At 41.8% G+C, this 11,222-nt stretch overlaps 1 long non-coding RNA gene across 1 annotated transcript; it reads right to left on the bottom strand.

Moving 5' to 3' along the window:
- Positions 1–306: 306 nt before the first annotated feature.
- On the bottom strand, positions 307–4,076 carry LOC146189927 (uncharacterized). Its single transcript, XR_014707325.1, has 3 exons — positions 3,940–4,076; positions 2,193–2,263; positions 307–950 (listed from the first exon to the last, which is right to left on the bottom strand). It is a non-coding gene; the product is annotated as an uncharacterized LOC146189927 (long non-coding RNA).
- Between the last annotated feature and the right edge of the window lie 7,146 nt (positions 4,077–11,222).

Raw genomic sequence — 11,222 nt, 5'->3', positions numbered from 1 at the left:
CAGCTTAAAAATAAATTATGCACCTCGTTCCTGTGCCTACTGGTCTTCTCCTGCAATTGAGAATCACTGGAGGCCTTCCTTGAATGAGATGCAATGAACACAGCTGTCAATGAGATCTACGTGTGATCGATCGGTGTTTTTTTTAAACATATTTTTCATACGCATCTCTTCCCACCGCATTCATGGCGCAAACCTTCTACAGCCGGTGATACCACCACGTGAGAAACGTCGTACCACATTATTATCCCCAGCACATGGTCGTGTGCTCGTCCGATTGTTTTGGTGATTCAGATTCGCACACTATTTGTAGGTGTAAGCCGCGACTATGGTTTATTTACTGTAATTTCATACTACCGACTGTCTCTTGACAGTGAAAAGAATAGGGTGTACATGCATCATGAATTTTAAATAAGTTGAATTTCACAGCCGAAAAGAAGCAAAAAAGGTAATATCAATAGATATGGAGGAAAACCGCCCATTCAGCACACTACGTAGCATATACAAACATTTGCGGGTTTTTTTAAAGGCCTGTTTATGAACTGATCAGCTTAATTGTATTGGTGCGTTTGAGAGAAAGACTCAACCGAGGCTGACGCATTTGATTTCAGTCTTTGGCTTTAGGAACGGAAAGTGCAGGACCGACATTAGTTATTTTGCAACGCAGTAAGTGATAACGTGCTCGAAAAAAAAAAGTGTATTTCATGTTTGTTCACAAAACTTATCACAGACGCCAAAATGTTAGTGCATGAAGCGGCAGTTAGCCCAGCACTGAAAGTACGAGTTCCATCCGTAGCCTTCACAGCCACTAGTTTGCAGGCTGCAGCACTTCCAAGTTGTAGTGTTGAGAAAATATAGAGTATCATTTTTCTGTCGGGTTGGTTCCGGGCAGCCTCCAGGTGGTTCGCCACAGGTCATGGCAGCACACGGTCTGCCCAAAAGGAGTAGCAGCACTGTGTTTGGAAAAGGAAAATAACCGCCAGGAAATATGCAAACGCAAGTCGCATTTTCTGCAACAAAGACGCCAATGTGACGTCATTAGCGACGAGGGAAGCTGTAGGCTTTGCCATGGTGGACCAAGCTATATCCAGGACCTATAATATAGGCGTTATAAACTTCTTATTTGAACCTTATCCCCTAGCAACTGAGACCTGAGATACGTACCAGTCGCTCTTCCGGCTTGAGTTGTTCAAAGGATGCAAATGCAAGAGCTACGGAGGAGTCTTTAGCCATGGGTCATCCTACTTTTGTCCTTCCCAGCCTACAACGGAGACTTTGTAACATGCAGTATCTGAGTAAGCACTGCTTAACCATCCAAGCATCTAAAGTCATCAGTGCTTACCTGTGATGCTAAGCGGGGACATTTTTTTACAGATCAGGAAAAACGCTAACATGAAGAAAAATAGACAGCGCCGAAAATGAGTATCTCGGCATGTGAAATGCATTAGCAGTTAGAGTTAACCCGTCAAGAAACCCATATTTTGTAGCATCTCTTAGGCGTTCTAAAATCTACCAGAGCCTCTTGTCAATGCCACTGTGGCCACACTTCATGTCTTTTACCCGTGACAATGAATTTCACAAAGCACTCGGCAGTTAAAGAGGGCATGTTCATTTCGAGAAACTTCACATACGAGCTGATTAAGGGTAAGTGTTGCATGCTAATGCCTCACCGAATGACAAGGCTTCCAAATAATAAAAGGTTTTTTAAAAGAGATACATAGTGTCAATTTTGCTAAAATGTGTAAATGTCTTCCATTACCCAAAGATTTAGAACTCGTTTGCTGAACACATCCAAATAATTAGATTTCGGTAACTGTTATTTTATGGTTGGAGGTCTTACTCCTAGGTTACATAAAAGCCATCAAAAGCATACGAGTGGCAAGTTCCTTTTTAAGTACTGGACCCACGGCGATTTGATAAGTTTAGGTAATTTCTTTCACGTACCCACTTGACGCTTCCACTGGTGGGTATTTTTATTTGTTGTACGTATTTATTCTTCTGAGTAGCTTTACCGCACTTGATTAGGCTCGGGGACCTTTATTCAATAGAGCAAAGCCTTTATTATTGTCAATTCTTTATCGCTAAGAGCTTGGGCATTTTCCTAAACCGCAAATATTCACAATTGTTACAACCCTTCGCAAAGTTAGTGTGTTCAACAGCAATGTAGGAAGATACAGAGAGTAATTTTGATATACCTGCAAAGATCATTGAAGCTGCCCATAAGATTGACTTCATTTCTGTCTTGCTTGTTTGCTTGTTTCCCGGGCTGAAACATTAAGAAACACTTGTGAAACCCAGAAAGACATTCCTAGAATAGTGTAACTAAATATTTTAGTTGCATATTTTCTTTTCTTTAGAATAATGCGCAAGACATTAGTGTACATGGAGCACTATACGTCATTGGAATACTCAGCTGAATAGTTTTTTGGGGCTTCTTTTCTTTCCCGTGCTTCATGCAAAGGCCGAGCGAAGACTATGATGTGGAAATTCTATGTTGGTCACGTTAGGCATAAATACAATTACCGGACAGACACAGCTTCTGTCCTTACGATTTCCGTTCTTCAGGGAAGCTAACTACAGCCTAGCTCTGAATAAAATGTTAAATGAATATATATGTCACAGTTTTGTTTTCATCATGGGAACTATGCGAAACTTACACGTCAGAGCCACCGTTCAGTTGCTGAAACCGAAACAGATTAGAGAGAAAGTAGGTTATATATTATTTACTGGTGATAAGTGAATAGTGCGTGCTGACATGTGTGCAATAATTTCTTAAATAGCGTTACTAAACAAACAATAACCCGTTTAATTTCATTCATTTAAATTTATAACTACGCGCTCTCTCATGGCTCTACATAATACGACCAAACAAGCAAGAATGTTTGCTTCAGATCGCCTAGTAATCAAAAGTAAAATATATTTGCATTACTAATTCATGACATGAGAGGAGTCGTTGGAGAAAGATTTGATGTTGGGAAAGGTTGAGGGTCGCCGGAGAAGGGGTAGGCAGCGAACGCGATGGTTAGATGGCATCCTCGAGGCACTGCAGATGAAGTTATGTGATGTCAGGAAGATAGTGAAAGACCGGAAAGCGTGGCGTGACATGGTCCATAGGGTCACGAAGAATCGGGCGCGACTGAACGACTGGACTTAACTCACATGAGAGTGTAGCGCAAAAGGACAAAAACCACAGAAAGGGTAGACAACACAGACGCTACACGCTCATGTCAGGGATCAACGTTACCGACTAGCCCATGTTTTCACCCAGGTAAATGGCAAAACAAATTATATAATCAAGTTGAGATTTGCATATAGTTATTGTGTTTATTTTCAAGCTACTTGTTTTGGGTGAGCGAGGCGCTAACGAATATCCACTACTATCAGACCATATGAGTGCATGAAAAGAAATACATACACCCATATTACTGAACGGGAGCACTAAGATATGTTATCGAAGATCTTGTTCTTCAACCGTGTTTATTTTCAGTCGGTGCTTTAAGCCAATCTAAATTTATTCGCTTTGTTACAAAGCATATACAACTGGAAATGAAAGAGAATGCCACAGAGGGAACAACTGTTCTTGAGATACTATGGGATATGTATCACTGCAGTGGATAAATCTTATACACTTCTGGAAAATGCACTAGCTCTTTCTTTGCTGCAGACTTATCAAATATCTTAACAAAACTCTTAATTACGGTACTATAGCGAATGGTAAGTGAAAAGTATGGCGAAAATATTCGTTGTCTTCTCTGAGAAATGGCCCATATCCGAATCCACAATGAACGCTCCAGCATCAAGGTATGACTGCGTGAATATCAGCAAAATGGCAGTATCTGCGCAGCGAGGAGTCTAAAACTGCACAAGTGAAAATGGGCATCTTTTTGAAGTTAAGTAAAGCTCCTAATCAAAGCTCTAGAACTCATGTGCCAGGACACCCACCTTGGTGATGGAATGAGCACTGTGAAGCCGAAGATACGGTCGAACTGAGCTATTGAGCCAACACGAATCCGGCACCTGAGAATAGCTGGCCTTTCAGCAACCAATGCTGCCTCATACGTCACTTGGACGCAGGGACCTCATCATCGCTCACTTCTGGAATTCATAAAATCAGCCAACCTTTTTCCATTCATTTAATCATTTATTCATCCTTCATCTCATAACCTACTGATGCCCTGAGGCAATAAATATCGACTAAAAAAAAACTGAGCTATGTGATGCGCAAGCATGAAACAAAAGCATTTAATCTGTAATTGCCAGAGCAACATGAGTGATGCACAGCCTATCACAGGAGGTGGGTGGCAATGATAAACGGACGCAATCACACCACGTCATTCAGTTCTTTAGGCGAGAACTGTCCTTTTAATATGTTTGGCTTTCTCAACAACCATTTTTTTTTCTTAATGGCAACGCTGGAAGGTGTGCTCAGTGAAGTTACACTTTCACTGCAAACATAACTGCTGTCGTAACCTACACGTCACAGAAAAGCAAATTTGTAGTACAGAAAATTGTTTATTTGCTCGTTGGCTTGACGTGTCAAACATATTTGAGGCATCCTTAAATTCAACTTTAGCGCCTTCTTCTAACACCTTGACGCTTATGGTCACACAATGTCCGACCCATGACGAGCATTTCTTTGAAATAGTGGCGCTAATTAACAACAACACTTATGGCTATCGATCTACCTAAGACAGACATGCAACGATGCAACAGGAATATCCCTGTAAACCTAAGTACAATGTATAAATCATTACTTTGAATAACCATTTCGAAAAGATAAACAGCAGAAAACAATTTCTGCCAATATTTGTTAGGCATGTAGAAGTATGCTTGAAAATATTGCCATGTACTTTAAATACAATAAAAATAATAGAACAGCTGTTTTTGCTAGACTTACACGAACTAGCATAGTGTAGCTATTGCTACAAAACATTTACCCTACCCTGGGATGTGAATGACAAACAGTAGGAGAAGAGGGCGAGAGAGGACCATTTTTTGTGAGAGAAGCATGTGCAGACAATTCCGTATTCCCTGATAGATGGCCATTAACCGATAACTGACGGCAACCTTGGCGGCTTACTCCACGACCCTGATCACGAAGGCTCGGTGGGGGCTGGCGAGTACGGTAGCTGGTGCTTAAATGGTGTTTTTTTTTTTTTGTGCAACATCCGCCGGTGGCGGATAAGTGATACATTCTGAACGTATGTGGTTGTGGGTTGCCGTTTTCTCGCAGCCTTTGCAACTTTGGTCGACATCTTCCGGACAAACTTTGCTTAGTATTGTCGAGCTTAGCAATGATCGTGTCTGCAGCCTCCTCCAGAGACATTCCTGCGCCTGGGTAATTGTTTATTTGATAGCGGATATTCTATCCGTCCTACCTTGCAGTGGTTAGTAATATCGTGGAAGGATGTCAGCCTGTCTGCCGTGAATCCCGGGAAGGTCGGCTCCCTAGCTGGTCGGATGACCCCTTGAGCCTATGTGGGCCTTCTTATTCAAAATAGGTGTCAGTTAATCTTTGTTTTAGAAGATAATTCTTTTTTCTGCACATGCGTAAAATCATATGTGTGTGAATGAGGTATGCGCATGAGTACTCCGCGACAACCAAGAAAATTTAAGCCCCCCATGTTTTGCTAGCTAACAAAATACACCGTAGCAGGTAGTAAAATAGTTTTTCTTTTATATATATCATGCCACTCTAAATACCCAAAACTATTTATTTACTGAGCACGTATGATTAAAGGGGTGGTGCAGCGCAGATTGCCTCGGTGATCTATTTTTACAGGGGGGGGGGGGGGGGGGGAATAGGTTTAATGCAGAGAGTGTGAAAACAAAATCTAGTTATTTTTCAGCCTCCATGTACTCAAAGGCATTTTGCCGTTAATGTGCTGTCTGCCTGTGCTTTCGTATGCCTAGCATGAATGTGCGTCAATGGGATGAACAAAAGGGTTATTTTGCGAATCTTTACGTTGCTTTCAAATTTCTTTCGCTCTTAACCTGCGGATACACCCTGATGTCTTATGCTTGCTCGTGTGCAAGCAATTATCTCCTTTTATTTTGTTTTTCAATATTGGTAATTATGACCTAATGTTATATTACCAAGTATGCTTCTTCTGTGAAGATTTTTTTTTTCTTTTGATGCGACAGCTTTTTTACCCTAATCTCGAAAAAATGTTCCGTCCATGACCTCGGCGGCGACGTCGACCATTTGAAGCCTCGCAGCTTGATGAAATAGCGAGCATGTTAGTCGCAGGCTTTCAGTGTGACAGCATTAGTAACCCCATGTTGGCATCAAATGTGCGACGGTATAACAGTCGACAGTTACAAGCGTCGGCTCGGAAGTTCACGATCTTTGCATATGGGTGGAAGCATAGCACTTTCCACGTCTATGACCTGAATGCGGTGAAGATCTGAGTGAGTTTCAAACCTTCACCCGAAAGAAATGTCGAAAGCTTAGCTAATCACATGAGGTTTAATTACCTAAAGCGTAATTGCCACCGCACAATAAGCAATTCATTAGCAAACAATATAATCTGTTGTTTTAAATAGGTGATGATATAATTATAAATCTTATTGAAATCGTATGACACTTTGTATTTTGTTCGTTTTGTCAGCTAATAAAATCAGCTTTCAGGTCATGAAGTATGCTGTGTAATTGAAGATTTTTTTGAACTCTGTAACGCCCTGCTGCGGCGCTCAGTGGCTATAGCGGAGTAATCACTGAACAAAGACTGAATGAATGCTGTGATGTATATGCTGCATATATCATTTTGATTAACTGTGATTTCTCTTTATCTCTTTCAAAACACCAGCAAACTCTGCTTATCCATTTATTAGAAATCTGTCCCTCGTGAAGAAATAAAATACTAGTAGAGCGGTGATTTTGTGGTTGAGCATCCGTCTCACATTAGGAGGTACCAGGTTCAATCCCTGATGCCACTGAGTACCCACCGGTTTTCCAATGGGTAGAAGTTTCCCTCGGCCTGGTGCTCGGCTCTTCTGGGGTGAAATGCTTGGAGAAAGAGGCCATGGAAAACAAAAAGTGCCACATACGGGCTGCTGCCGCTCGAGGCGGACTTATGGTTGTCCGATAAAATTGCCTTCGCTAAAGGCTATTTCACCATATTATGATTAAGCAGTCTTTCAGTTAAGGTTAACATTGGAGCGAGTTTTCTTCTATTAAATCACGTGCATATCGAGAACAGGGAGCTCTTGAACTCGTTTCAACGAGCAAGTGCTCGAGTAGCTCAGAAGTTGGTATCCCTGTGTAGGCAGACATGAAATTGTCGCTCATTCAAACACTGCATCATACGGGAGGTTGTTGCTAAGTTTTTACAGCTTCTGACTACTGATTCAGGAGATATGGGGTTCAAATCTAGCCCAGAAGCCTCTCTTAGATGCCGGAAAACAAAAGGCGACTATGTATTCCTTGATGTAAGCGAACATTAAAGAACCACACGTGGGTGGAAATAAGGCGGAGTTCTGAACTACGACGTCACTCACACGCCGTGTCGTTTGGGTTCTAAAGTACTAAACCATCCATAATTCAGACTTCATATGATATACGGGCATTCTGGCGTTGAGAATATTGAGCGCAGTGTCCCTCTTTATAGGGTCACCATGCCACAAAATATCTCTCAAGCACAAAACCAGTTGTACTCGATTGAGGTAATCTCAAAACCAACACGATAATCACCCTCAACGCCACTTTCACAACAGCAAAAAGCAGTGTAAGCACGCGTGGTACGTTCAAATACCGAGCAGCATTCTTTTCGTATACCAGGATATAAAATGTAGTAAGAATATATTAGTGTAGCGCTTCATGTCCTTGGACATCAGGGGCCAACTAATCCGTTAGAGGTACTAGTTGAAAGTCTGATCTTATGGCCACACTGCTATTACTGATGTAGGATTGGGCAAAATTTATCCTATAATGTTAAACATTTTCTCATAGTTAACAGAACCCAAGTTCATTCTCATATTTCTTCGTTAGCACTGGCCCTCGCTCCGATTATGAAAGCTTGAAAGCAGAGCTAGAAGCAGTGCTACAGCATACCTCCTCCCACCGAGAAAAGAGCAATAATCCTTGAAGTATCCTCGCTTTCACGTTTATTTCTCGGGTTCTCCTTCTGCGCCTCCGCGATTGGCCGAGTGCTTTTGCATGATACATTGGTGATTTTAATGACTTTTCACTTTGCTTCAGAAACGTGTCAGATCCCCGAACGCAGTAACAAGCAACAATCATTTTGTAGCAGTGTGCGTAAGAGACTGAGCGATCTGTTCCTGCCTAATTAACTAAAGTTTTATTCCATAAAATGTGCCCAGTGGAAGGCCAATACTAAGGGGGGAGGGGGGAAGGAAATGCCTCATGCTTTTGAAATCTATCTCAAGTTTTCACCCACATTGTCAGTGGTCGCAAACGTTAATGAGCTTAGGTGTCTATGGAGGAATCCGACAGAAAAGCGCAATGTCACTGATCTAATAGCAATGGACGTCATCGGCCTGTCCTTTTTAATTATATCTTGCGCCTGGAAGGCTGACACAGTCCATAGCTGCCTACTTTTTTGACTTATTCCCTGTTCTGGTCTACAATTGACTGCGGTATCTAATCGAAGAGTGTTTCTGTTCGCAGTACTGATCTCGGCTGTGCGTTTCCAGCACGCCTGTATCGCGAGATAAGCGAGGATATCGGGGACTATTGTAGCTGCCGACCTGAAAAAAACAAAAAAATAACAGCAACGCTTCTGTATGATAGGGAGTGAACAGACTTACACTTGACTACTGAGGGTAAACGCAAGATTTAATCCCTGCGATTAGCACATCGGCTAAAAGACAAGTCCGGGCAATTATTTTAGCCAAACGGATATCATAAATTTAGAGCCTTTTTTACTACGCCTCACTGAAACCTCCAGCTTCAATAATCTTTCTTCTATGCAGCAATACTAATATTTGCACTGATATATCATAGCTATGCAGTGCGGTTATTGTTGTTGTTGACCAAATAACATGGCACATTCCCACACAGGGACGCTAGCTTGTGCGCAATTTCAGGGACAACGTGTGTCTACCTGATTCACTTAAAAAACAAATTTTAACAACTATGTTAGAGTTAGGTGGCCAATTTATTTATTTTAGAACACCGGTTGGCTGTCGCGGTCATCATGACTGAACAGATGAGCTTGCTCCGATATTCAGGATAAGTGCTGGTCAGGATCCCAGCAGCTTAATTTTAGCGTGTGCCAGGTTGTGCTCACCATCCCTTTATTCCCCCGCAAACTCATCGCTTAGCTTACATGTTTCCACAGCATCAGACAAGATATGCGATTGCACCCCGATAAATCCATAAAAGGTGAATTTTTCCCGGTGTCAGGCGAAAGCTTAATATCTGTGCCGCTCACTACTCTTCCCCAAAATGCCTACGTGAGGGCGTGGTCTCACATGCAAAGAGGAGGAAACTTTATTTAAATAATATGTTGAACCTGCGCTCTGTGGGTCTGTCTTCGAGTTTTGACGTTGCGAACGGAGTCTGAGCCTGCACAGTTCATTTCCCCTTTCTTCATTCTTGTGTATTGTAAGCAATAAGTGTTAGATATGGTTTGACAGGCCCATAATATGTGCTCTACAGGTGGTCGTTAGCCTAACCGAGGGCAGGATGGCACGTACGGCGCAGTATAAGGATAGCATTCCGTATAGCATGTGACAAACCATGAGGGTCTAGAGACATCCATCATATGCAGTCGACACCGTGGTCCTTTTTGTTGGTTATAGGGCAGCGAAGCAGCGAGCTCGCGGGGGGGGGGGGGGGGGGGGGGGGGGAATAAAGCTTGCAAACTTGGACGCGCTGCTTGATTCGACAGCGCCTGGTGAATGGCTCCGAAAGCCGGCGTCTCCCACATGTCCGGTAATTATGAAATAGCCTCAGGCCTTTGCGAGGCATCTCTTCTAATAATTTCACATCCGATCCATGCTTCCTTACTTTTTTTATCTTTTGCCACAATTTACAAGACCTTAGTAAGGAGCATAGCACAGGGCGTAGATAAGTGTGTCCTCTCAGCAGGGAAGATTGATGTTCTTTCGTATATGACAGTGACAGTTTTTATACACGTCTGTGTAATGTAATATGTGGCTCCTCAAATTCTCACTCAACATTCACCGATACTGTAAGTAAAAATACCGCATCACGCCTGTGTCCCTCGGTGAATTCAACGTACCAGACTCCTGTTTACCTTGTTTTGCAGTTTGGAAGAGGGGGCACGACAGATAATTTTTTTTTAACATAGTCTGACTATAACATTTATTCAAGATACGTCAAGTTATAATTAATAAAAATTAGACCGCATTCGATACGGGAGGTATTTTTAAAATGAATGTTTTTATTCTTTCAAAAACAACTTGCTGGACTGGCTACCTTTCCTAGCTGACGTCCCAAGGACATGCACAGCGATCGCTCATCGTTATTTTATGTTGCAAAAAAGTAGTCATTTATCTGTTTTTTATTTCAAAAGAATTCAGAATTCCATGCGAGCTTAGTGTTCTCCAGAGAAATGGTCGTATCCCGACCTTCGGACTAGAGGTTATCGAGGAATACAAAATTCTTGTTTTTGATCATGCTGCCACTTATAAGCATACGTTTAGAAGCATATTACTCACATGTTATGGCTGTTGCCTTGTTTCAGCAGCCAAGTTCTCCCGCATATGTAAAGCTAAACGTGCCGAGTTTTTGCTCCCATAAATATGAACAGAATGAGAGATAAATACAAAATAGGCAAATAATTGCTCTTTATATAGCAGCTTTTAAACCAGAAAAAAAGAGATGTGTGTGGATATTAACTTACCGCATGAGAGGGCTGCATCGATACTATATTGAATCGTTAAATGCACTTTTTTATATTTAGCCTTTCTAGGCGCAATGTTGATAGAAGCGCTCCAGTTGCAGAGGATTCTTTTGAACCTGGTTTTTAGTCACACAGGAGCTCATGACGAAAAAAAAAATCTGTGTAAACTAAGAAGGCGCAAAAATATTTGCGTCGATGCATATTCGTTAAGTACAACCAAGCACGCTTATATAATTTCACTCATAAAATCCAGTGTTCTACTTGCCTGCCTCACGGCATTTGCCGCGGTACACCGGTCCTTCACAGACTTCAAGAATTGTCAAATGTTAGGCTTAGCATTATTTTGATTATTATTTATTGTTTAGAACTGCCACAGCTGTGACTCTAATATTG

This window comes from Amblyomma maculatum, chromosome 5, assembly GCF_055883805.1.
Source record: "Amblyomma maculatum isolate TAMU_Amacu chromosome 5, ASM5588380v1, whole genome shotgun sequence".
NCBI lineage: Eukaryota > Metazoa > Arthropoda > Arachnida > Ixodida > Ixodidae > Amblyomma > Amblyomma maculatum.
Note: the sequence above shows the minus strand (reverse complement) of the source record. Positions and strands in the feature narration are given on the sequence as shown.